Source organism: Hylobates moloch, unplaced genomic scaffold (genome assembly GCF_009828535.3).
Source record: "Hylobates moloch isolate HMO894 unplaced genomic scaffold, HMol_V3 SCAFFOLD_2, whole genome shotgun sequence".
NCBI classification, from domain to species: Eukaryota; Metazoa; Chordata; class Mammalia; order Primates; family Hylobatidae; genus Hylobates; species Hylobates moloch.
The window spans coordinates 156,356,570-156,383,570 of record NW_026652277.1 but is presented as its reverse complement, the minus strand read 5'-3'; the positions used below and the strand labels follow the sequence as shown (position 1 = coordinate 156,383,570).

General features: G+C 39.1%; 1 protein-coding gene and 1 pseudogene across 6 annotated transcripts in view; both read left to right on the top strand.

Annotated features, from left to right (window-relative positions):
- The window catches only part of NHSL1 (NHS like 1), a 359,178-nt gene that overhangs the window by 118,205 nt on the left and 213,972 nt on the right, over positions 1 to 27,001 (top strand). The gene's annotated exons all lie outside the window — the stretch shown is intronic.
- On the top strand, positions 7,098 to 7,759 carry LOC116472951 (mitochondrial carrier homolog 1-like; annotated as a pseudogene).

Sequence of the window (27,001 nt, the reverse complement as noted above, 5' to 3'; positions counted from 1 at the left end):
TTTTATTATTTTATTCTTTTGTAAACTAAGAAATATGTTGTTTTTTCTTTTAATATTTTTAAATATTAAATCTTATGTTGAATTATATGTTAAACTCTTTTTTTGGCAGTTGTTTTCTCATCGAAATTATTTATAGACTCTTTTTTTTTTTTTTTTGAGACGGAGTCTCGCTCTGTCGCCCAGGCTGGAGTGCAGTGGCGCAATCTCGGCTCACTGCAAGCTCCGCCTCCTGGGTTCACACCATTCTCCTGCCTCTGCCTCCCGAGTAGCTGGGACCACAGGTGCCCACGACCACGCCCGGCTAACTTTTTTGGTATTTTTAGTAGAGACGGGGTTTCACCGTGTTAGCCAGGATGGTCTCGATCTCCTAACCTCGTGATCCGCCCGCCTCAGCCTGCCAAAGTGCTGGGATTACAGGCATGAGCCACCGCGCCCGGCCTAGACTCTTTTTTCTTACCTATATTTAGTTCATTTTTCAAATAGTTCAGAGATATTGTAGAAGCACCCAACTTCCAGACAGAAATTGAAGAAGTGTTTCATACAGACAAGGTGAATCAGCCCTAGTATTGCTTCCCTCTCTTTACTGTGTTAACAAGTGTAATAAAAGGTAAATCTATGAGAAATGAAATATAAATGTTTTCATGTTTGATCATTCTTACTATTTAAAAGAAAAAGCATTGGCTTTAGGGCTGACAGCCTGCCAGGATGTGTGGATCTTCTAAAATAGGAGGAGCCAGGTCCTGAATGACGTTGTTGAGCAGCTGCACTAATCTTGGATGGATGGACAGACTGCAGACTGGACGTTCTGTTACATGAGGAAAAAAAATGTCTGTTTACCCCAATGCAGGGTTTTTTTTTTGTTGCAGGTGAAAGCATTCCTAATGATACGTTATCTATGGGGAAAAATTAGCACCACACTTTTCATTGATCTTGTTACTGAGACTTGAAGAGCATTTAGAATATTATGGGGAAATGGAAGCTCTGATCTAGATAGTAAATCCACATATGAATGAGAAGAGAGAAACAATAGTTGCTAATGTGTAATGAGGTGATAGACACAGGCACACTGAGGATTCGTGTTTGCAGTTGACCCCTAAATAAAATTGACATTCCATCTCCAGGCTTGGGTATACTCAGGCTTCCCTTTTTTGGCAGCTTCTTTTGAAGCTGAATGCTTTTTTGGATCACATCAATAGCACATCCTAATTAGCCAGCTAGGAAAACATTATTAAGAAACCCGAGGCAGGTTCTCAACACCACAAATTATCCTAGGAGGACAACCACAAAGAAAACTTATGTTTCCTTACACACCATGTTTTAATTACTCATTTCCATGTTTATCAGCTGCAGTAATCCAATCTCATCTATAGAAGATTTAAACCTGACATGTTATCACTTGAATCTGTCTTCACTATCCTCCACCCTGTAAAATACGTACATTTCAGCTCACAGGTGCTGATCTTCTGCAGTTTGAACTGGATTTCCATGCTGACCGTACTCATGCGTAATTGGGCAATCACACAAATGCATTGCTCTGAGAGGGCCACATGATTTACAGCCAAAACATCTTAGGAAGTTTCCGATACCGAGGCACCTGAAAAATCAACACAGATTTTGTTCTGTTGAAAAACCAGTTTTATAAAATTGGAGTTAACGCATTTTTAATTCTCATTTTATTGAGCTTTTCTATAATTTTGTAAAAGAAACTCGTAAGTTTTCAGAAAAGTTTTATAAGCAAATTATCAGAGGCCTTGGATGACATTAGAAACACAGTGCCAAAGATTCATGTTTGTAAAGATACCAGAAGTCATTCCTTTCATCAAGGACCGGTGCTTAAGCATTTTAGATCCACAGTTTCTGTCTTTGTCACATGGGTTTCTCCTCGGAGTCACGAGTTGCCTGCGGCATCTCCAGGACCCATTGAAGGCAGAAAGAAGAGGAAAGAGGGAGGGCTTTCTCTGAATGAGGTTTTTTGGGGGAGGTAAGCTCTTTCTGGTGACTTCTGCTTTCATCACATTAGAACTGTGTATGTCAACTTCCGGCTGCCTCGGTGGGGGTCTTGTGTTTTTATCAGGGCACATGGCTGCCCTAGAAAGTAATTGGTGTTGTATTAATACAAAAAGAGAGGGCAGTGGGTACTGGATTGGTACAACAGTATATGCCATGGTATGCTGTTACAATTTTGTTGATTTTATTTGGATATAATCCTTTTGAATAATTGCTCCCATCAAAGTGGTAGTACTTCATGTGGCTTTGCTTAAATCTTTTTTTAGTTTCAAAGTTATGAAAATAAACTTAGTACTCATTGTATTAGCAAGTAAAGGACAACTGTAATTTTGTTTTCAACTATTGCTGTTGAATGTGATCCATTTTTCTCTGACTCATCTTAGTGTTGTAAACCAGTTAAAAGTCATGCCAAGTTAGGTGTCTGTTTCACGGATTTTTAAAACATCATTCCACAGCCTCTTAGGAAGCAGCTACTTTTCTAGGGAGAATGGACAGCAAGAGATCAGTGGATGGGAATGATAAGAAATATCCTCTGACCTCAAAGAGCTTCTAATCTGCTGGGCCAAGCGGGAGAGCAGTTGGTAACTATAGTGAAAGGAAGCATGAAATACAAGCTAGATATGGAGGTTAAAGGAAACATTTCTACAAGTCCTGCGGGAAGAGAGTGACAGTGAGGACATAAAACAGAGGTAATGTTATTGTTTCATTTCCATATTTTTAATTGTATTTTTATGAAACTCAGTATATTACAGAAAGATCTTGTCACTTTAGTGAGGAAGGAAAAGGGACTTTATGAGTCAAGGATGTCATTAGAACATGTTAATTCCTCTTAGTCTCTTTCCTTCCTTGTTTTAGAGCTCTGCCAACTCCCAGTGCTTCAAATAGCCACTTTCAGTGGGTGAATATGTTATGGATTTTAGTTTCCCCAAATAAAATATTGTAACCTAATCAAATTATCCACCAGTATGGAGATAAATTCTTAAAAATCAAAGCTTATAGAGCAGACACTGTCAACCTCTTTTCACACATCCTCTGACTCATATCATTCATGTGCACACCCCTCAGAGCGTGGGTGGTTTCTTTTCACATAATTAGAATCATACTATATGTATTGTTCTGCAACTGGCTTTTCCCCACCTCGTAACAGCTTTTAAAAATTCTTTTCTCCTCAGTATCCATGGAATAGTGTTTTGTTTTGTTTTGTTTTGTTTTTCAGTCAAGGCCGGTACCACCCTTACCTGGGGATTTAAAAAACAAAATATGTGGGAGCATTTTATGGAGAAATAGTTGGCCCAGAATACTAATAACATCTCATTGAGAAACAATGATATGTGTACTGAAAAGAAGTTGAATTTGTTACATAAAAAAAAGAGAGAATGATATGGAAATATCTGCTGTTCTTAATATTTCTTTAAAAAAATTAAAATAATTTAAAAAATATGATTGTACCATAAGTGTTTTCTTATCAATGGCCAGTGTCTTTACGCATCTATTGGTTTGCATGTACAAGAGCATAGCACAAACTAGAAGAATTGCTGGGTCAAAGGATATGCGTGTTCAAAATTTAATGATGCTCTCAAATCACTCTCCAAAAATGCTGTACAAAATTGCAGTCCTAATAACAGCATACACATTTTCCCACATCCTTTTCAACACTTGATAGTATCAGTTAATTTTTTTTGCAAGCATATTAAGAAAAAATAAAGTCTTGTTTAAATTTCCATTTTCCTGTCCAAAAAAAGTCTGCAACAGAGTACTTTCAGTTTAATGATAAATGACTAATTTGCTCTTAGATATGCAGTTAGTGCTCATCTGCTCTGGATTCTCTGCTGCCTATTTCATTCATGTTTCAAAAACAGACTCATTTACAAATCAGTCACCTCTTTGGAGTGTCTTTTTAGTCTCATCTGCACAGGGTGTCACACTGATCCTCATTGGCAGGAGTAAATTTTATGAAGAACTATGAATTGGTATTTGCATAGAGGGAGCTGTATTTTCCAAACTGTGGTTGCTACTGCATCACTGGGTTGGTGGAATCAAATTAGGGACAATGAGCAATGTAAACAAAGAAATAGAATGTAAAATATTGGAGCATATCATACAGTAAGGGTAAGACATGTTTTGTGAAACATTTCATATGTATTTGTGTTTTGAATATGGGTTTCTATGTACATATATATGCATATATAATATGCATACTGCGTTGTGATGTGAAATATCTCTGAGCTAAGGAATGCTGGTATGGAGAATCTCAGCTTTAAACATTTATTCAAAGCACAGTTTATTTCTGCCCTGCCTGAGGCAACAGTTTCATACTTGATTGTGGTATTTCAGAAAATAAGTTGCCAATCATAACAATACTTTGTGATGGATTAAAGACTAAGGCTTTTTTTTTTTTTTTTTTTTGAGACGGAGTCTTGCTGTGTTGCCAGGCTGGAGTGCGGTGCTGCGATCTCGGCATCTCAGCTCACTGCAATCTCCGCCTTCTGGGTTCAAGTGATTCTTCTGCCTCAGCCTCCCGCATAGCTGGGACTACAGGCACGCGCCACTACGCCTGGCTAATTTTTGTATTTTTAGTAGAGACGGGGTTTCACCTTGTTGGCCAGGATGGTCTTGATCTCTTGACCTCGTGATCCACCCTCCTCGGCCTCCCATAGTGCTGAGATTACAGGCTTGAGCCACTGTGCCTGGCCAAGACTAAGGCTTTTTAAGAGGAACTTAAATGCTTAGAGATACATGTCACCTAGTTGGACCTGGAAATATAATAGGTGTGGAAAGTCAAATTGTCTTGAGTGCAGAATGAAGAAATGAAGTTTTACACCCTACTAAATTTAATTTCACTGAGCAATTTAATTTTTCCTTGCTCCAGTGCAGTTACTGAACTTGACTCTGTGGTAGCTGTTCAGCTCTGCAGGCAAGATAATGCGGAGGAAATCCTTGAATTTCAACAGCCTCTCCCTGTGAGTGGGCACAAGTGCAACTGATTATCCAAAAGTAGTTGCTTAAACTAATTTAGACTATTTAGTTAACCTCAATCCCAGTGCTGATCTTATGTTGCGTAGAAAATTACCTGTTGGTGATTATAATAAATGGAGGTAATTAAAATTTAAAAAAGTGATGGAACATTCTGCAAGTGGGTGTATTTAATTATCTGGCAGGTGTTCATATTTCTACAGTGTGAAACTTGTGCATAAACAATGGCCTTTCTGATAGAAATTCTATTCACACTTTTGTGTTTCTCCCCTTTTAGAGGTAGGTATTTTCAATTGCTTGGAGAATAACAGTGATGATTTAACTAATTTGTTTTGCATTGTGTGTTTCCTAAGTGGTTATATATTTTTTTGCTTGTTTTACTTCAACTGATTCTAACTTTTCTTACTTGAATTACTGTTGTTCAGTAATTGCATCTTCATACAAAATGATATGAATGGAAACATGATTTTCTAGATTTTAAAGTACTTTTAGAAAAATTGGGCTTTTAAAGTTCTGTGATACAGCCATACCTTAATTTTTTTTTTTTTTTTTGAGATGGGGTTTCACTCTTGTTGCCCAGGCTGGAGTGTAATGGCCTGATCTCGGCTCACTGCAACCTATGCCTCCCGGGTTCAAGTGATTCTCCTGCCTCAACCTCCTGAGAAGCTGGGATTACAGGCATGAGCCACCACGCCTGGCTAATTTTGTATTTTTAGTAGAGATGGGGTTTCTCCATATTGGTCAGGCTGGTCTCGAACTCCTGACCTCAGGTGATCTGCCCACCTCAGCCTCCCAAAGTGCTGGGATTACAGGCGTGAACCACCGCGCCTGGCCAGCCATACCTTAATTTAAATTTTATAAGGTATTACTGATACATTTTAACAAATGTAAACACAAAATAATAAATATTATTTCATCTAGCAAAGAAGATGAAGTGAAAGTTCTTTAAGGACTATCAACCAGAACATAAAATTATTGAATACTAATGTTCTGATACAGTTTCATGGTCTGTATTGTTAATAAGAAATAGAAGCAGTATTAACATTGAGTATACTTATTGTGTTACTTTAAATTTAGGTAAAATTATTTAACCCCAAAAAAGTGTGAAATAATTTTATACATACTCAGTCTAATCGTATCTTTGTGATGGTATTTTCTGTTGATCTCATTTGTGTTTGGTCAGTGGTAGCAAGGTATCTGATACCTATTGTGATTTCCAGTGGGCACCTCCTGTCAATGTAACTTTGCTCATGTAAGCGCCTTGAGCTCTTTGCTGGTGGTGAGTGCGACGACTGACATTTCTGTCATGTAGCTTCTGGAATGTTGTTAGGAGATCCTTCACATGAGTATATGGATAGTATATATGCTCTGGATCCATGTTATCACCCTTTTCCCCTTCCTCTTGGAAAACGTTCCTTTCCATTCACCTTCCATCTAAAGAAGCTGCTGCTCATCTGGAAAGAGGAGACAAGGTTAGGGTTAGGTGATTTCTGAATGAGCATTGAAGTTTCGTTTCTACAACTGTTCTATTTTGTTAACGTGTGTCATAACTTAAAATGATGTAAATGCTAATTAAACCAATTGGCTTGATGAAAGAAGCTTGCATATTACAAAAAGAAAGTCTTATTAGTAGACGTTTAGAAATACAAAGGAAAACTGTCATACAACAGTTTGTGCTCCAAAATTTATTTTGTGAGTTTCTTTGAATAGAATTCTTTGTGTTCCTTAACGTTTTTGCTTTTCCTAAGATTTGACGTCTCCAAATTTAAATAAGAAATGGAAAAAGCTTGTCAACATTTAGGTTAAACTGAAGAAATACCAATAAAGGTCAGTTGTAATACATATGCGTTTTTTTCTTTGAAAAATATTAGATATTACATTAAGTTGGTTGGCATGTGTAGCTATTAAAGCTTAACAGATGAGTTTTATGGCATGTTATCAAAATACGAGGTAATTTAGAAGAACTTTGTTACAATGAGATCGAACTTGCTTTAATTAAGGAAGACCCAAACACAAAGCCTTATGTGCTGGGGAGGAAGGTCCTCTATCTGCCAAGCTTCTTCACCTACGCCAAATATGTTGTGCAAGTGGATGGTAAGATAGGGCTGTTCCGAGGCCTGAGGCCCCGGCTGATGTCCAATGCCCTCTTCACTGTGACCCGCGTAGCATGAAGAAAGCTTTCCCTCTGGATGAGATCTAGCAGGTTGCCAACAAGGGTGATATGAAGACTTCCCTGAAGAAAGTTGTGAAGGAGACCTTCTATGGGATAATGATGCAGTGCGTGTCCCGCATGTTGGCCCACCCCCTGCATGTCATCTCAATGTGCTGGATGGTCCAGTTTGTGGGATGGGAAGCCAAGGACAGTGGCGTGCTGAGCTCCACTGGGAAGCTTTTCAAAGAGGAAGGGCTGCTGGGATTTGTTGGATTAATCCCTCACCTCCTGGGTGATGTGGTTTTCTTGTGAGGCTGTAACCTACTGGCCCACTTCATCAGTGCCTACCTGGTGGATGACAGCTTCCACCAGGCCCTGGCCATCCGGAGCCACACCAAGTGCTGGACAGGGATTGCAGTGAGCATGCTGACCTACCGCTTCCTGCCAGTTGGCGACCTCATGGCTGTGAACAACTGTGGGCTTCAGGCTGGGCTCCCCCGTTACTCCCCGGTGTTCAAATCCTGGATTCACTGCTAGAAGTACCTGAGTATGCAGGGCCAGCTCTTCCGAGGCTCCAGCCAGCTTTTCTGCTGGGTGTCATTAGGATCATGCTTTGCCCCGGAGTAACCTGAATCATCTAAAAAACACAGTCTTAACCTGGCCACCATGAGTGAGGCCTGACCATCTCGGGATACCTGCAAGACTACTACAACCCAACAACAACCAGATGTGCTCCAGCCCAGCCGGGCTTCAGTTTCCATATTTGCCATGTGTCTATCCAGGTGTGGAGTTGGGTGGAGGTGAGGCTGCACCCAGTGGATTGGGTCACCTGCCAGACCTCGGAAAGGTCGGGGGAAATGGGGAGTTGGCAGAATCCCTGTACCTCCTGGATTTCCTGAGTCTGTCTTGTGCAGAGGGCCAGAGAATGGCTCGTGGGGGCCCAGGTTGGACAGGGAAAGGATAATGGGGTCAGAACCCACTCCATCCACCCCTCCAGTCAGCCCAGAGCCCATCCTGCAGCTCAGCTGGGAGCATCATTCTTCTTTGTAAATAGGGCGTGATCCCCTGGCACACGGCCACCATCATGTCTGGGCCTATGCTGGTAGGCAAATGCTAGGCTCTGCCTGCGTTTTTCTCAACACTACTCTTTTTAAGGAGGGCAGCACCTTCCTCTGAATGGGAAATCATGTGACTACTCAGAATGTGTCCTCCTCATCTAATGCTCATCTGTTTAATGGCGATGCCTCACATATAGGATCTGGTTACCTGTGGAGTTGTGAATACCCAGAGGTTGGGCAGATCAGCATCTCTAGTCCTATCCAGTTCATGGTAAGATTTGACCCCATCTCCTGCAAATAAATGTGTTGATGGTGGAAAAAAGAAAAAAAAAAAAAAGAAATAGAATTCCCTGTTTTTTTTTTTTTTGATGGCTTTACAGAAGGAAATAAAGATATATATTACATATAGGTCCAATTTAAGGAAGATCCATAAAGTATCAAGTTTCAGAATGGCTTCATTGACTTGAGGAAGTAAAGCTATTGAATACAAAGGGTATGTGGAATGAGAGTATTCTCTGCCTTTCCTATTGAGAGACTGACTAGATGAAGTGTATATAGAGCCGACACCCTCCCAGGCTAGTGGACTGTGAGAGGTTCTGGATGAAAGGTTAAAAGATTGCTTGTTCTTGTCTTTCCACTGATTCTGCTGGTTAGCCTGACACTCACCCTAATGGTGGATGAAGTGTAGTGTATACACTTTCCTATAAGAAACCTAGTGTATCATTTCCCTTGTTCAGCTTCTTGAAGATTACATGTTGCGTAATAACTAAGCCTCTATATACAACTCCTTAATTTTACCAGTAAACAAGTTACATTAAAAGGTATATGAAGGACTACATTTTTATACTAATGCTGTTCAGATATGCTATTTTATAGTTGACCATATTCATTCCTCACCCCCAATCTACTACTCATCTATTGCCTTGCTTTCAAATATTTTCCCAGAAATTAAAAAAAAAAAATTCTTGCCTCTTCTATGCTCTTAGCCCCCAGGAATACAGTATAAGTTCTGAAGATGGAATATAAATTGCTCTTATGATCTGTTACAGCTTTCAGTATTTACACCATTGGGTAGGCCCTTCCTTCTGTGTGTGGCATAAGTCTGAGACTTTAACTGATAAAATCAGCAGAATCAATACTGTGCAAGTTCCGGGCCTAAGTTTTGAGAAGTCCCAGCAATTATATCTAAGTAGTCCAGTTATTTTAGTGGGAGGTCACATGAATGGAGAGAGGCCCTAGGACTATATGCTGGCAGAGAGGGAGGCTTGGCCATCCAAGTATCCTACCCGGTCTTGGTCAGCTAAATGCAGCCTTATATGATGGCTGGGGAGGTGAGCAGAAGAACTGTTCAGCTGAGCCTTGCCTGGATTGCAGAATCTTGAGCAAAACAATCCATTGTTTTTTTTAAGCCATTAAGTTTTAGAGTGGTTAGTTAATGCAGCAGTAGATAAGTGAAAACACTCCTACGTTGATGTTTGTTGATAGATGCACTTTAATAACTACTTAGCAACTGTGTGTGTGTGCGTACAGTCTGGAAAGGTAAAATATATATTTTGCTAATCAGCTACAAAAATAGGTTCATCAGTGTATTATGTGCTATTTACTAATATAGTTACACCAAGAGGGAAGGAAACAATGAAGCTGAAGAGATTTGAATGTCATGCAGTGCTGTTATAATTAAATGCAAGCTTCCATAACTCCTTAAAAGTAGTGGTGACTTTGAAAAATTTGGCAACAATTTAAACTGCAAAGATGAAAGAGAAATGTGTGTAAGAAATTTAGACACCGGTGCAGTGGCGCACGCCTGTAATCCCAGCATTTTGGGAGGCCGAGGCAGGTCAATCACTTGAGGTCAGGAGTTTGAGACCAGCCTTGCCAACATGGTGAAACCCTGTCTCTAGTGAAAATACTAAAATTAGCCGAGCATGGCGTGCACCTGTAATCCCAGCTACTCGGGAGGCGGAGGCAGGAGAATCACTTGAACCCTGAGGTGGGGTTGCATTGAGGCGAGATTATGCCACTGCACTCTAGCCTGGGCACACAGCGAGTCTCCATCTCAGGAAAAAAAAAAAAAAGTGAGAAATATTTTTTGATGGGATCAATTTTTAAGTTATTTTTCCTCACAAAATTGTTTTCCATTGACATTTCAAGCAAAATGCCTCTGTAGGTTGACTGATTACAAATGTTTTCACTCAAGCACACCGGCTTCTAAATCTGTCTGTAAGCTGCTTTCTTAAAAAAGTGAATAAGCTTAGGAAATAATTATTCCTCAAAGTACACAAAACTCCCGAGCAAGCTTTTGTTCTGTAGACAGATCTGATTCATCAAGAAACATCAAGATAATTGTCACGATTTAAAATTTTGAAAGGAACCAAGGAGTCTTGGCTTAAGTATAAAACTTTCTGTTGCTTTCTTGGCATGATGCCTCCAGTTGAATATTTTGTGCTGTACGTTGCTCCATTTTTTTGTTTTGTTTTGTATTTTCGCCCCCAGGACAGGAAACTACAGAACAAAATATATTCGTTTTGGTAACCAATGCTGGTCTTTTGGTGATTCACTGTTTTTGGGAGATTAGTACAGAAAGTAGAAGCTGAGAGTTGGATGCTGTGTCCTAGTGGATGCAAATGATGACCAAGATTTTACTCTCTGTCACAGATGTTTGTAAAACTGGGAATCACAATTTTGATACAGGAAGAACAACATTCACGTTAAAGTACTCACGTCTCATAATTCATTTATTTCAGGCAGTAGTGTGTGCCATTTTAATTAAAATTCTTAATAAGCTCAAACAGTTCTTATTTGAATACACCAGTGTTTCCTCCTTCTTGGGACTGTGTGATTGTGTAAAAGTAGAGAAATGTTTTCTTACTAGGTTGTAAGCTGCAGGAGAGCAGAGTCACGTTTCATTTGCTGATGACTGTAAACCTAGAATGGAGGACAGACCCTCACATTTGTAAGTACACACTCAATTTTTTTTTTTGAATTAATGAATTTAGCTTTTTAATCAGTTTACCCCTCACCCCTTACCCTCAGGAGTTGCTGATTTAGGTAGAACTTCAACAATTCCAGATTGGCAGATTATATTGAGGGAGTTGTGTTTTCCTACTTCTTCCTCCATGGATAGTCACTGATTTATTCTACCACATTTCCATGAAGTATTGGTAAGAATTTTTTTTTTTTTTCCTCGAGACAGTGTGTTGCTCTGCCGCTCAGGCTGGAGTGCAGTGGTGCAATCCGCAGGGGCTTACGCAACCTCTGCCCCCCAGGCTCATATGATCCTCCCACCTCAGCCTCCCAAGTGGCTGGTTGATAAGAATTTTTAGTTCAAGTACCTGTATATGCTGAGTCTTTTCAATATGTTATTTCTAATTCTTACAACAGGTTCTTTGGAGTTAGGAGTTAAAAATATTGGTGTATTTAATTTTCTTATAATTCCGTATTGAAAACCTATAACAAGGGATTTACGTGGTATGTAACAAGGGATTTGTGTGGTATGTTGAGAATGTTGAGATGTTTCTGGAATTACTGAGTTGGAAGATGCTTGAGTAAGAAAGACGCATTGGAAAGGCTATTGTATTCCTATAATTGTAGGTTCTTGAGAACTTGTACTAAGATTCTATGGTAACTGCTTGTATTTAAGTTTTTCTCCCACCTAAAAGAGTATAAAGAAATGTTGGTTCTAGGTTTATCTTTTTGCTGATTATATCATACACTCATTCTTTTAAAACATTTTTAACAACATACATTGAGCACTTATTTTCTGCCAGACACCTTTAAAATTCTTCAGGTTCTTCAGTGAACAAAAAGACCAAAATTCCTGCTCTGGTGATGTTTGTGGAGGCAGAGAGAAAACACTACAGGCCAGGTGGGGTGGCTCACGCCTGTAATCCCAGCACTTTGGGAGGCTGAGGTGAGTAGATCACAAGGTCAGGAGATCAAGACCATCGTGGCCAACGTGGTGAAACCCTATCTCTACTAAAAATACAAAAATTAGCTGGGCATGGCAGTGCGCACCTGTAGTCCCAGCTACTCAGAAGGCTGAGGCAGGAGAAGTGCTTGAACCCAGGAGGTGGGGGCTGCAATGAGCTGAGATCACGCTACTGCACTCCAGCCTGGGCAACCGAGCAAGACTCTGTCTCAAACAAACGAACAAACAAAAATAACAAAAAGTCAATATTATAGTAGGTTATAGGGTGATTAGTGCTATAGAACAAATAAAACAGGCTAATGGACATCCAGGAGAGAGAGAGAGGGTTATAATTTTCAGTAGGCTGGGTAGGCCTCATTAAGGTGACTTTTGAGAAAAGATGGGAGAGGAGCCAGAGAACCTTTGTGGTTTAGGGAAGGGCCAGAGTGTTGAGTGCCTGGGGCCCTGTTGCACTGGAGGAATGCATTGACGTTTCAGTGTGGTCCACATTGCTGTCAGATCATGCTGGTGTTCGTGGACCTTATTGAAAATGATTATCATATATAACTCTATTATCCTGTCATCAAATCATACAATAACACTAAACAGAGACATCATTAGAATAGAACCACATAGTAAGATGTGACCTGGAAACATTTATTTTGCCTTTTATGGTTTTAAAGGTTTACACACATCATGCTGTGCCTCAGTGACAGATGACTCTTGTTCCAGAATTCCTGGTCAGGCCCCAGTGGCCTTTTAGATGTTTAGGTTTCAAAATTATTGACTCTGTATTCAAGGTTAGAGACCATATAAATCACCTGTAGGATAAAGGAGTTGAAGCATGTAAAATTCCTTAAATCTGTGCCTATACATAGTAAGTATTCTACCAATATTAATTGACTCTAGAACAAACATTTTAAGTTAGTAGATACATTTAAAATATGTACCCATGTAAAAAACACATAAACTAAGTTGACTTTTATTAAGAAATAATAATTTATCGTTTGTCTCCTTCATTTTGTTTCTTATCACCCTATTTCCTTATTTCATAGTCCCTGCTCCTTTTAAGTAAAAACCAGATTTTCAGATAATAACAGTATTAATAACACAGCAATGCCTGTGTCTCTTTTTTGAAAAGGTGGTTTTATTTGTATGTTTTATGTTTTTAAACTTTTCAATACAGATGACTTTTTCAACTATTTGATACTTCAGAAGAAATTGCTTTTTTTTGTTGTTGAGATGGAGTCTCGCTCTGTTGCCCAGGCTAGAGTGCAATGGCACAGTCTCGGCTCACTGCAACCTCTGCCTCTTGAGTTCAAGTGATTCTCCTGCCTCAGCCTCCTGAGTAGTTGGGATTACAGGCGTGCACCACCATGCCTGGCTAATTTTTGTATTTTTAGTAGACACCAGGTTTCGCCATGTTGGTCAGACTGGTCTCGAACTCCTGACCTCGTGATCGACCCTCCTCAGCCTCCCAAAGTGCTGGGATTACAGGTGTGAGCCACCGCGCCCAGGCAGAAATTGCTTCTTATTGAATATTATAATTTGAAAATAAGTGTTTTTGAGAATTGTTTTGCAGTCTTGTTCAATGATTTCCTTTTTAAATGACTAATTATATAAATTTGAGAAATAAGTTTTGTTTATAATAAAAAGATACAATTCTCAAATAACCAGAATACTTTTCTGAATCCCAAGATAGAAGGCACTTGAGCTGCTTAGCTTTTTTTTTTTTTTCTCTTATATGGAGTCTTGCTCTGTTGCCGGGGCTGGAGTGCAGTGGCACGATCTTGGCTCACAGCAGCCTCCGCCTCCTGGGTTCAAGCAGTTCTCCTGCCTCAGCCTCCTGGGTAGCTGGGATTACAGGCACCCGTCACCATGCCTAGCTAACTTTTGTATTTTTAGTAGGGATGGGTTTCACCATGTTGGCTAGGCTGGTCTCAAACTCTTGACCTCAAGTGATTGACCTGCCTCAGCCTGCCAAAGTGCTGGGATTACAGGCATGAGCCACCAAGCTGCTTAACTTTTATTGAAAGTGTAAATCCTCCAATTCTGTTAAAATAGTACCTAATTATATCGTAATTTTGATGACTGAGATATATTTATTAAAAGCATACTATTTGTTAGAGGTTCTAAGTGCTAATTCAGGTATGTTTCCATCTTATGCAACACATACAGTATGGGTTTGAATATTGGCTCTGCTAGTTTTAAAGATGTATGCTTCTTCAGGTTGATCATTTAATTGTTAGACTGAGTTTAATAGTAGATACACATTATTATGTATTTGTCCAGACACATAAAATGTCAACACCAAGAGTGAACCCTAGTGTGAACTATGGACTCTGGGTGATAATGACGGGTCAGTGTTGGCTCATCAGTTGTAACAAATGCACCACCCCATGGAGGATGTGGATAAAGGAGGAAGCTGTGCAGGTGTGGAAGTAGGGAGGCTGGGATCTGTATCTCCCTCTCAATTTTGCTATGAACCTAAAACTGCTCTAAAAAAAATAAAGTCTTAGAAAAGGAACTAATGATACCTACAGAATTGTGAGGAGGAAAGATGATGTTGGCAGAAGGCCTAGCACAGTGTTTCACACATAGTAAGCCCTCAGTAAATGGTAGCTGCTGCTAAAAAATATCATCTGTCTATCGTATTGGCTTGATCTGTTTTCTTTAAAACATCTTTAAGATGTCGTCTACCTGATGTTTTAAGCTCATGGTAGGGATAGGTAAGCTTAAAACATCAGCCTTTTGAAAATAACCACTTGTGTTTGATGAGGACGTTTATGAAGCAGATCCAATATTTAAAGGAATCTTAGAGTGAAATACTTTGGGAATGGTTACCCTTTAATTATGGTGTCCTTCTTTGAACTCTCAAGCTTCCTTTGTATGATTTTCTCCCCCTAGCAACCCACCGCCCTTATCTCCGTGTGCCTACATCACTGTCTGAGCCTTCTTTTGGCTCTCCCTACTAATTACCACCTCCCTCTGCTGCTCGCCCTCTTCACTGCTGTTCTAATCTTTACATTGTTGACAGACCTAATTCTCTAAAACATCTCTCCACTCTTTTATTTTCTTAAAATTTACATTGGCTTAAAAACAAAACAAAACAAACAAAAAAACCAAGTCTGAACTCCTTTGCCTAAATTTCATGTTCACTACAATCTGGAATAATCATATTTTTTCTTTATTCAGTTTGACTTTCTATGATTTCTAAACCATTTAGTGGAGACACACATCAACCAACACTGTACATTTCACGTGCGTTCCTTGAAGCTTTTTGCCTGTGCCGTTCTTGCCTCTTAGATTGTTCTTCATCTTCTCTTCCTTAAGTCAACATTTTATAAGGGTGTATTCAAGTTCTATGTTGTCTTTCAAAGTCTTTTCCTGACTCATCCAGGTTTTGGTGTTTTTTTGCATGTGTGTATAAAATTGTAAATTAATTAGAGAATGTATACAGCATGAAGTGCTCATTTTAATCTAGCACTTGAGGAGAAATATGAATTAAAAATTTTAATTTTTAGTTTTTGTGGGTAGAGAAATATAAATTCTTGTAGAATTAGGTATTCCATAACAGAGTCTGGCCAAGTATTGACAATTCAAAAATTTAAGTGATTTGATTCTCTAAACTCTTATTTTTAAAAATTGATTTTTTTGCATGAATTTGGGAACATAATATGAGTTATCAGAGAAAGTTTAATGAGATGTCAACTGAATTTTTAAAAAGAATTCATTTGTAATAAATGTAAACATAATACCTTAAATTTTTTCTTTTTATAGTCGGAAATGATATGTTACAGAACATGGAAATTTGTTACTTCAGAAAACTTTTTATGTGGGAGAAGCATTGAAATATTGAAATATGAAATCGAAGAAAATATAGGAGACAGGAGGTGGGGACTGAGAGTGAGGGAATATCTTTTCAGACAGGAGTAGAAAGGGGCTTCATATCTTCACAAGCCAGAGGAATTCAGCAAAGAATGAGGGACACTTGATCATTTAAGGGAGGAAGAAAGGTTGGGTGCAGTATTCCTGGGAAGGCAGTGATGGGTTTGGTTAGGGCATACTGAAAGCAGAGGAGTTCCCCTGACTGCCATGATTTTTTTTTTTTGAGACGGAGTCTCACTTTGTCGCCCAGGCTGGAGTGCAGTGGCACGATCTCAGCTCACTGCAACATCTGCCTCCTGGGTTCAAGCGATTCTCCTGCATCAGCCTCCTGAATATTTTTTCTTTATTCAGTTTGACTTTCCATGATTTCTAAACCGTTTAGTGGAGACACACACCGATCAACACTGTACATTTCACATGCATTCCTTGAAGCTTTTTTGCCTGTGCCATTCTTTCCTCTTAGATGGTTCTTCATCTTTTCTGCCTTAAGTCAACATTTTATAAGGGTTTATTCACGTTCTGCGTTCTCTTCAAAGTCTATTCCTGACTCATCCAGGTTTCGATGTTTTCCTCTGTGTATAAAATTGTAAATTAGAGAATGTATACAGCACTAAGTGCTCATTTTAGTAATCGCATTGAGCTGGGATCCCATTGAACTGGGATTACAGGCATGTGCCACCACACCTGGCTAATTTTTGATTTTTAATATAGATGGGGTTTCACCATGTTGGTCAGGCTGGTCTGGAACTCATGATCTGCCTGCCTCAACTAAGAGTGGCAAGAATCTTCATCAGCTGAGATTGGCTTTGAGGTGGGAGGACTGTTTTGTTTCCCATTAGCTTTTAAATTCTGCTTTTGACCAAGTCTACAATATTTTGGAAACATTATTTTTCAGTTAGAAAACCATTGCCCATTGATGTCAGCAAAGCTGAGTTTGTGTATGTTGAGAGAATTCAATCTGGTAATGGATCAGCCCATGTGCTTGAATGGATTCAAGATTGAAGGTGGCCTCAGTTTTATCAACCAGTAAATACAGTTGACCCTTGAACAACTGGGAGTGGGGGTTTAGGGGAACCGACCTTGTACATTTGAAAATCTTTGTATAACTTTGACTTTCTGAAAACTTAGCTACTAATGACCTTCTGTTGACCAGAAGCCTTACCAATTACATAGTCAATTGACACGGATTTGCATGTTACATATATACTGTATTCTTACAGTAAGGAAAGCTAGATAAAGGAAAATGTTATTAGGAAAATCATAAAGAAGAGAAAATATATTTACTATTCATTAGTGGAAGTGGATCATCATAAAGCTTTTCATCTTTATCATATTCTGAGGAGGATGAGGAGAGGAGGGATTGGTCTTGCTGTCTCAGGGGTGGCAGAGGCCAAAGAAAATCTGCATATAAGTGGACCCATGTACTTCAAACTTGTGTTGTTCAGGGGTCATTTGTGTTTTTTAAATGTCTACTACATGCTAGGGATTTTGATAGGTGCTATGAAAATGCTGAGAAGTAATAAGAAATTACAGAAAAAGTTTGTTTGCCCTAGCCTAAAAGTCAGAATAGTTAGGCTCCTTTCACTTTCTAGCTATACCATTTTGTAACGTAAGGGAAGTTTTGCCTTGGGATTTCTTTAACTGTATAATAGAGGGTGCAGACTAGATGGGCACCAAGATGCTATAAGATGGAGAAAAACTAATCCATACTTGGTATAGACCATGTGACCTATAGATTATTCAGAAGGGGGACATGCTACAGAAATGTGCAGCGCTTTACCAATTTGCATGTAACACAAAAAGTTCCAAGATAGGCTTGTTTGCAGCTCTCCATGAGATTATAGTCTGTACAATACGATGATGAGAATTTTGAAATACTGATAGACCTTTATCAGGTATTTATGATGAAATACAGCATTGTGGAGAAAAAGCTGCATTTTGTAAAAAAAAAAAAAAACTAAAATTTGAAAAATGGTTTGTAAGAATGAGAAGGTTATATATATACATATACATCAACTTTTTTTTTTTTTTTTTAAGATGGAGTCTCGCTCTGTCGCCTGGCTGGAGTTGTGATCTTGGCTCACTGCAACCTCCGCCTCCCAGGTTCAAGTGATTCTTCAGCTTCAGCCTCTCAAGTAGCTGGGACTACAGGTGTGTGCCGCCATGCCCAGCTAGTTTTTGTATTTTTTTTTTTTTTTTTTTTTTTGAGACAGAGTCTCACTCTGTTGCCCAGGCTGGAGTGCAGTGGCCCGATCTCAGCTCACTGCAAGCTCTGCCTCCCAAGTTCATGCCATTCTCCTGCCTCAGCCTCCTGAGTAGCTGGGGCTACAGGCGCCCACCACCACGCCCGGCTATTTTTTTCTTTTTTCTTTTTTGTATTTTTAGTAGAGACGGGGTTTCACCGCGTTAGCCAGGATGGTCTCGATCTCCTGACTTCGTGATCTGCCTGCCTCAGCCTCCCAAAATGCTGGGATTACAGGCCTGAGCCACCACGCCCAGCCATACATCAACTTAAAAAAAAAATCAATGAATAAAAGTTGTTATAGGGGAATTATTTATTTTGTGGCAAATGAAATATACTTTATACCAAATTCTCAAGTTTTTAGATAATGTGTTTTAAGATATTTTCAGGGAATAGCCATAATTGCTCCCAGGAGTAGGTAGAGAAAAGAAGTTCTTTGACAGCGCTTCCAGATGGCTCTTAAAAAAATAATAAATTCCTTCAAGTTCTTGATTCCTAACACGATGGATTTTGTTGTATCTCCAAACAAATCAAGTAATTCTGATGTAAGTATGAAGCTGCTGTAACCCAGATTTACCTTTATTAAAACAAATAGTACAAAAAAAGAAAACTATTTTACCATCCCCTTTGGGCACAAAGCTCAAACTTATTTATCCCCATCCAAAGGCAGTTTCTCTCTGGTTTGGCCTGACTTCTGGGAGCCCAGAACTCTTAAAAGATGTTTTCTTGAAAATAGTGAGCTCTTTTCTTGTCTGTCCTAGTATTCTTGGCCGAGTTTCCTATATTCTGGCTGCTCCTACTCATTAATATGCAGCTTGATCCATAGTGGCTGGGAAGACAGCAGAGGGTTGGAAGTTAGTGCAATGAAAGCTCCTATGCGGGCTTTCTGAGGAAAGATGCAAATGTACCCAGGAATAGTGTACCCAAGTTTCATTTTCTCAGGTCAGTTGAATAATTGAAGCTTTCAACAGATTTAAATAGAAAGTTTCTTTTTTTCTTTTTCTTTTGATGTAGATTCAATTAGGACTTAACTTTCCTACCTCCTTGACAGTAAGTATACTTTTCTTGTTGACAATAAAATGATTAATCAAGTTAAGTATTGCACGTATCTTTTTAATTTTTAATTTTTGTGGGTGCATAGTAAGTGTATATGTTTATGAGGTACATGAGATGTTTTGATACAGGCATGCTATGCATGGTAATCACATCATAGAAAACGAGGTATCCATCCATTCCGCAAGCATTTATTCTTTGTGTTACAAAAAATCCAATTATACTCTTTTAGTTTAAAATGGACAATTATTGACTATAGTCACTCTGTTGTGCTATCAAATACTATGTCTTATTCTTTCTATTTTTTTATACCTATTAACCATCACCCACCAACCCCACTGCCCTTCCAGCTTCTGGTAACCATCCTACTCTCTATCTTTGTGAGTTCAATTGTTTTAATTTTTAGATCCCATATATAAGTGAGAACATGTTATGTTTGTCTTTCTGCGCCTGGCTTATTTCACTTAACATAATGACCTCTAGTTCCATCCATGTTGTAAATGACAGGATCTAATTCTTTTTAATGGCTGAATAGTACTCCATTGTGTATAAGTACTATATTTAAAAAATCCATTCATTTGTGGTTGCTTCCAAATCTTGGCTACTGTGAACAGTGCTGCAACAAATATGGTAGATATCTCTTTGATTTTCCTTTATTTTGGGTATATACCTAGTAGTAGGATTGCTGGATAATATGGTAGCTCTATTTTTAGATTTTTGAGGAACCTCCAAACTGCTTTTTATAGTGGTTGTACTAATTTATATTCCTACTAACTGTACGAGGGTTCCCTTTTCTCCCCATCCTCTGCAGCATTTGTTATTGCCTGTCTTTTGGAAATAAGGCATCTTAACTGGGATGAGATGATATCTCATTGTAGTATTGATTGGTGTTTCTCTGATGATCAGTGATGTTGAGCACCTTTTCATATGCCTGTTAGCCATTTGCATGTCTTGTTTTGAGAAATCTCTATTTAAATCTTTTGCCCATTTTTTAATTGGATTAGATTTTTTGCTGATAGAGGTGGGTTTGTTACATATTCTGGTTATTAATCACTTGTCAGATTGATAGTTTGCAAATATTTTCTCCCATTCTGTGGCTTGTTACTTCACTTTGTTGATTGTATCATTTACTGTGCAGAAGCTGTTTAACTTGATGTGATCCAATGTGTTCATTTTTGCTTTGGTTGCCTGTGCTTGCGGGGTATTGCTCGAGAAATTTTTGCTCAGACCAATGTTCTGGAAAGTTTTCCCAATGTTTTCTTGTAGTAGTTTCATAGTTTGAGATCTAAGATTGAAGTCTTTAATCTTTGATTTGATTTTTGTATATGGTGAGAGATACAGGATCTAGTTTCATTATTCTGCCTATGGATATCCAGTTTTCCCAGCGCCATTTATTGAAGAGACTATCCTTTCCCTAACATATTTTTGGCACTTTTGTAAAAAATGAATTAACGGTAGATGTGTGGATTTGTTTCTGGTTTCTCTGTTCTGTTCCATTGGTCTATGTGTCTATTCTTATGCCACTACTGTGCTGTTTTGATTACTCTGTAGTATCATTTGACGTCAGGAAATGCGTTTCCTCTAGTTTTGTTCTTTTTGCTTAGGATAGATTTTGCTATTCTGGGTCTTTCATGGTTCCATATAAATTTTAGGATTGTTTCTTCTATCTCTGTGAAGAATGTTGTTTGTATTTTGATAGGGATTGCATTGAATCTGTAGATTGCTTTGGATAGTATGAACATTTTAACAATGTTGATTTTTTCCAATCCATGAACGTGGAATATTTTTCCATTTTTTTGGTGTCCTCTTCAATTTCTTTCATCAGTATTTTATTGTTTTCATTATAGAGATCTTCCACTTCTTTGGTTAATTCTTATGTGTTTGATTTTCAGTGTGGCTATTGTGAATGGGATTACTTTTAAAATTTCTCTTTCAGATTGTTCACTGTTGGCATAGAGAAATGCTACTGATTTTTGTATGATGATTTTGTGTCCTGCAACTTTACTGAATTTGCATACCAGTCCCAATAGTTTTTTGGTGGTCTTCAGTTTTTTCCGAATATAAGGTTATATAATCTGCAAACAAGGAGAATTTGACTTCTTCCTTTCCAATTTGGATGCCCTTTCTTTCTTTCTCTTGTCTGATTGCTCTAGCTAGGACTTGCAGTACTATGTTGAGCAATAGTGGTGAAAGTGGGTATCCTTGTCATGTTGCAGATCTTAGAGGAAAGCCTTTCACTTTTTCCCTGTTCATTATATTAGCTATGGGTCTGTTGTATGTGGCATTTATTATGTTGAGGTATGTTCCTTTTATACCCAGTTTTTTTTTTTTTTTAAGACAGAGTCTCGCTGTTGCCCAGGCTGGAGTGCAGTGGCGCGATTTCGGCTCACTGCAGGCTCCACCCCCTGGGGTTCACGCCATTCTCCTGCCTCAGCCTCCCGAGTAGCTGGGACTACAGGCGCCTGCCACCACGCCCGGCTAATTTTTTGTATTTTTAGTAGAGACAGGGTTTCACCGTGTTAGCCAGGATGGTCTCGATCTCCTGACCTCGTGATCCGCCTGCCTAGGCCTCCCAAAGTGCTGGGATTACAGGCGTGAGCCTATACCCAGTTTTTTTAAAGGTGTTTATCATGAAGGGATGTTGAATTTTGTCAAATACTTTTTCAGCATCAATTGAAATGACCATATTTTTTTTTCCTTCATTCTGTTGATGTATTTTTTTTTTTTTTTTTTTGAGACAGAGTCTCACTATGTCGCCCAGGCTGGAGTACAGTGGCACTATCTCATCTCACTGCAACCTTCGCCTCCTGGGTTCAGGTGATTCTCCTGCCTCAGCCTCCTGAGTAGCTGGAATTACAGGCCTGCACCACCACATCTGGCTAATTTTTTTTGTTTTTTGTTTTTTTTTTGGTAGAGATGGCATTTCACTATTTGACCAGGCTGGTCTCGAGCTCCTGATCTCAAGTGATCTGCTCACCTCGGCCTCCCAAAGTGCTGGGATTACTGGTGTGAGCCAATGTGCCTGGCCTCTAATGTATTGTCGAGGTCAGTTTGCTAGTATTTTATTTAGCATTTTTGCATCAATATTCTTCAGAGATATTGTCCTGTAGTTTTTTTTTTGTTTGTTTTTGTTTGTGTTTTGATGTGTCTGTGTTTTTGGTATCAGCGTAATACTGGCCTTGTAGAATGAGTTTGGAACTATCCCCTCATTCTCTATTTTTCAGAATAGTTTGAGTAGGATTGGTATTAATATTAGTTCTTCTTTAAATGTTTGGTAGAATTTAGCAGTTAAACCATTGGGTCTTGGGCTTTTGTTTACTGAGAAACTTCTTTGATCTCATTGCTTCTATTGGTCTGTTCAGGTTTTGGATTTCTTCATGGTTCAATCTTGGTATTGTATATTTCTTGGAATTTGTCCATTTCTTCTAGATTTTCCAATTTATTGGCATATAATTGCTCATAGTAGCCACTAATGATCCTTTGAATTTCCGCAGTACCAGTTGTAATGTCTCATTTTTCATATCTGATTTTATTTATTTGGATATTTTCTTTTCTTAGTCTGGCTAAAGGTTTGTCAGTTTTGTTTCACTTTTCCAAAAAACCAATGTTTTGTTTCATTGATCTTCTGTATTCTTGATTTCAATTTTATTTCTGCTCTGATCTTTTATTATTTCTTCTAGGAATTTTGGGTTTGGTTTGCTCTTGCTTTTCTAATTAAGATGTATTGTTAGGTTGTTTATTTCAAGTTTTTTTTTTTTTTTTGATGTAGGTACTTGAGGTAGCTATAAACTTTCCTCTTAGTACTGCTTTTGTTGTATCCCATAGGTTTTGATGTGTTGTATTTCCATTATCATTTAATAAATTTTTCAATTTCATTCTTAACTTCTTCATTGACCCACTGGTCATTCAGAAGCATGTTGTTTAATTTGCATGTGTTTATATAGTTTCCAAAATTCCTCTTATTGATCTCTAGTTTTTATTGTGGTCAGAGATGTTTGATATTACTTTTTTTTTTTTTTTGAATGTTTTAGGACTTGTTCTGTGACCTAACATATGGTCTATCCTTGAGTATGATCCATGCGATAAGGAAAAGCATGTGTATTCTGCAGCCATTGGATGAAATGTTCTGTAAATATCTCTTAGGTCTATTTGGTCTACAGTGCAGATTAAATCCAGTGTTTCTTTTTCTGTCTGGACGAACTGTCTAATGCTGAAAGTGGGGTGTTGAAGTCTCCAGCTATTATTGTATTGGGATCTCTCTCTTTTTAGCTCAAATAATATTTACATATCTGGGTGCTTCAGTGCTGGGTGCATATATGTTTAAAATTGTTATATCCTCTTGCTGAATTGACACCTTTATCATTATATGGTGACCTTTGTCTCCTATAGTTTTTGTCTTGAAATCTGTTTTGTCTGATACAAGTATAGCTACTCCTGCTCTTTTTGTTTGTTTTCGTTGGCATGGAATATCTTTTTCTATCCCTTTATTTTTGGTCTATGTGTGTCTTTGTAGGTGAATTGTGTTTCTTGGAGGCAACAGATTATTGAGTCTTGTTTTTTATCCATTCAACTGCTGTCTTTTGATTGGAGAGTTTAGTCTATTTACATTCAAAGTTATTGATAAATAAGGACTTACTCTTGCCATTTTGTTGTTTTCTGGTTGTTTTGGTCTTCTCCTTTCTTTCCTTCCTGTCTTCCTTTCGGTGAAGGTGATTTTCTCTGGTGATATGATTAGTTTCTTTCTTTTTATTTTTGCGTATCTTTTATGTTTTTTGGTTTGAGTTTACCATAAAGCGTGCAAATATTATAACCCATTATTTTGAGCGGATAACTTAACACTTTGCGTAAACAAGCAAAAATAAAACTAATAAAAACTCTATGTCTTAACTTTATCCCCCTGCTTTTTAACTTTTTGTTGTTTCTATTTATATCTTATTGTACTTTGTGTCTTGAATAGTTGTTGTATTTATTTTTTGTTTGACTCATTGTTTAGTTTTGCTACTTAGAATAAGAGTAGTTTACACACCACAATTACAGTGTTAGAATATTCTGTGTTTTTCTGTGTGCTTACTATTACCAGTGAGTTTTGCACCTTTAGGTGATTTCTTATTGCTTGTTAACTTCCTTTTCCTTCTGATTGAAATTCTCCCTTTAGCATTTCTTGTAGAATAGTTCTGGTATTGAAATCCGTCAGCTTTTGTCTGGGGAAGTCTTTATTTCTCCTTTATCTTTGAAGAATATTTCACCAGGTATACTATTCTAGGGTAAAAGTTGTTTTCCTTCAGCACTTTAAGTATGTCATGCCACTCTCTCCTGGTCTGCAAGGTTTCCACTGAAAAGTCCACTGCCAGATGTATCAGAGCTCCATTGTATGCTGTTTCTTTTTCCTTGCTGCTTTTAGGATTTTTTCTTTATCCTTTGGGAGTTTATTAACTGCCTTGAGGTGGTCTTTTTGGATTAAACCCACTTGATGTTCTATATAACCTTCTTGTACTTGGCTATTGATATCTTCATCTAAGTTTGGGAAATTCTCTGTTATTATCCCTTTGAATAAATTTTCTGCCCCTGTCTCTTTCTCTACCTCCTCTTTAAGGCCAGTAAGTCTTACATTTGTCTCTTTGAGGCTATTTTTTGTAAATCCTGTAGGCATGCTTCATTGTTTTTTGTTCTTTTGTCTCCTCTGTGTATTTTCGCATAGCCTGTCTTCAAACTAATTCCTTTTTCTGCTTGATCAGTTCTGCTATTAAAAGACTCTGATGCATTCTTCAGTAGGCTAATTGCATTTTTTTTATCTCCAGAATTTCTGCTTGATTATTTTTAATTATTTCAGTCTCTTTCTTAAATTTGATAGAATTCTGATTCCTTTTCTGTGTTATCTTGAATTTGAGTTTCCTTTAAAAAGCTATTTTGAATTTTCTGTCTGAAAGGTCACATATCTCTTTCTCCAGGATTGGTCCCTGGTGCTTTATTTAGTATATTTGGTGAGGTCATGTTTTCCTGGAATGTCTTGATATTTAAAGATGTTTGTCTGTGTCTGGGTATTGAAGAGTTAGATATTTATTGTAGTCTTTGCAGTCTGGGCTTGATGTACCAATCCTTCTTGGGAAGGCTTTCTAGATGTTCAGAAGGACTTGGGTGTTGTGCTGTAAGCTGTGAGTGCTTTAGGGGGCACACGAAGCCCAGTAACACTATGGTTCTTTCAGACTCGTAGAGGTAACACCTTGATGATTTTGTACAAGATCTGGAAGAATTCTTTGCATTACCAGGCAGAAACTCTTGTTCTCTTCCCTTTCTCCCAAAAAAAGTTCCTCTTTCTGTTCTGAGCCACCTGGATGGGGATGGAGTGACACACCACCCCTTTGGTTACCATCCACTAGGACCACACTGAATCAGACCTGAAGTCAGCCTAGCAGTGGGTCTCACCCAAGGCCTGCTGTAACTACTCCCTGGCTACCACCTATGTTCACTCAAGGCCTTGGGGTTCTACAATCAGTAGGTGGCAACGTGGGCCAGGCCTGTGTCCTTGCCTTCAGGGTGGCAAGTTTCCCCAGGCCCTGGGTGGGTCCAGGTGCTGTCTGGGAGTCAGGGACTGGAGTCAAAAACCTTACAAGTCTACCTGGTTTTCTAATGTACTGTGGCTCAACTGGCACTCAAATCACAAGACGCAGTCCTTCCCACTTTTCCCTCCCCTTTCCCAAGGCAGAGGAGCTTCCTCCCATGGGCATTGCCACCACAGGCCCATGGACAGTACTGCCAGACTACTGCCAATGTTCCCTTAAGGCCCAAGGGCTCTTCAGTGAGCTACTGGTGAATGCTGCCTGGCCTAGGACTTGCCATTCAGGGCAGTGGTTTCTCTCTGGCCCAAGGCAGGTCCAGAGATACTGTCCAAGAGCCAAGTTCTAGAATCGGGGACCCTAAGAGCCCGCTTGGTGCTCTACCTCCCTATGGCCGAGATGGCACCTGAGATGCAAGTCTAAGCCCTCTTTACTTTTCCCTCTGCTTTTCTCAAGTAGAAGGAGCCTTGCCCCTTAGCAAGGGAATGTGCTAGGTCATACATACCTGAAACCTACAAGTCTCAGAGGCTCACCAAGGCCCTTGACGTAGTACCTAGGTATTGCTGCTGGTTATTTAGGGCCCAAGGGCTCTTCAGTTAGCAGGTGATGAATTCTGCCAGGAGTAGGTCCTTCCTTTCAAGGAAACAAGTTTCCTTCTGGCCCAGGATGTGTCTAGAAATGTTGTCTTAGAGCTAGGGCCTGGGAAGGGGGCCTCATGACTTTGACCGTTGCCCTATTCTGCTGTGGCTGACCTGGTATTCAAGATGCAAGACAATGTCCTCCCCACTGTTCTCTCTCCTCGCCTCAAATGGAAGGAAGGGGTCTCTTTTGGAGCCACGAGCTGTGCAGCCTGGCGTTCAGGGAAGGGTAATGCCAGCACTCTTAGCTTCCCCAACTGGTGTCCCAATAGATCAAAAGCCCTGCCTAGTCCTCTGGCTCTGGGCCTAGTCCAGCATGACTTGCCTAGAAGTTGTAGTCTTTGTGGCCTAGTCTGCCTTAACGTTTATGGTGAGCCCCAGAGCACTTTAGCTTGTGGTGGTGAGGCTTGCAGTAGCTCAAGATCTGACTGCTGGAATCGGTGATTCCCCTCTGTCTAGAGTTGGTTTAAATGCTCCCTGCGTGGGCGGGCGTCAGCTGAGTTTGGTCCGGTTTTTCTTTCTGCTATAG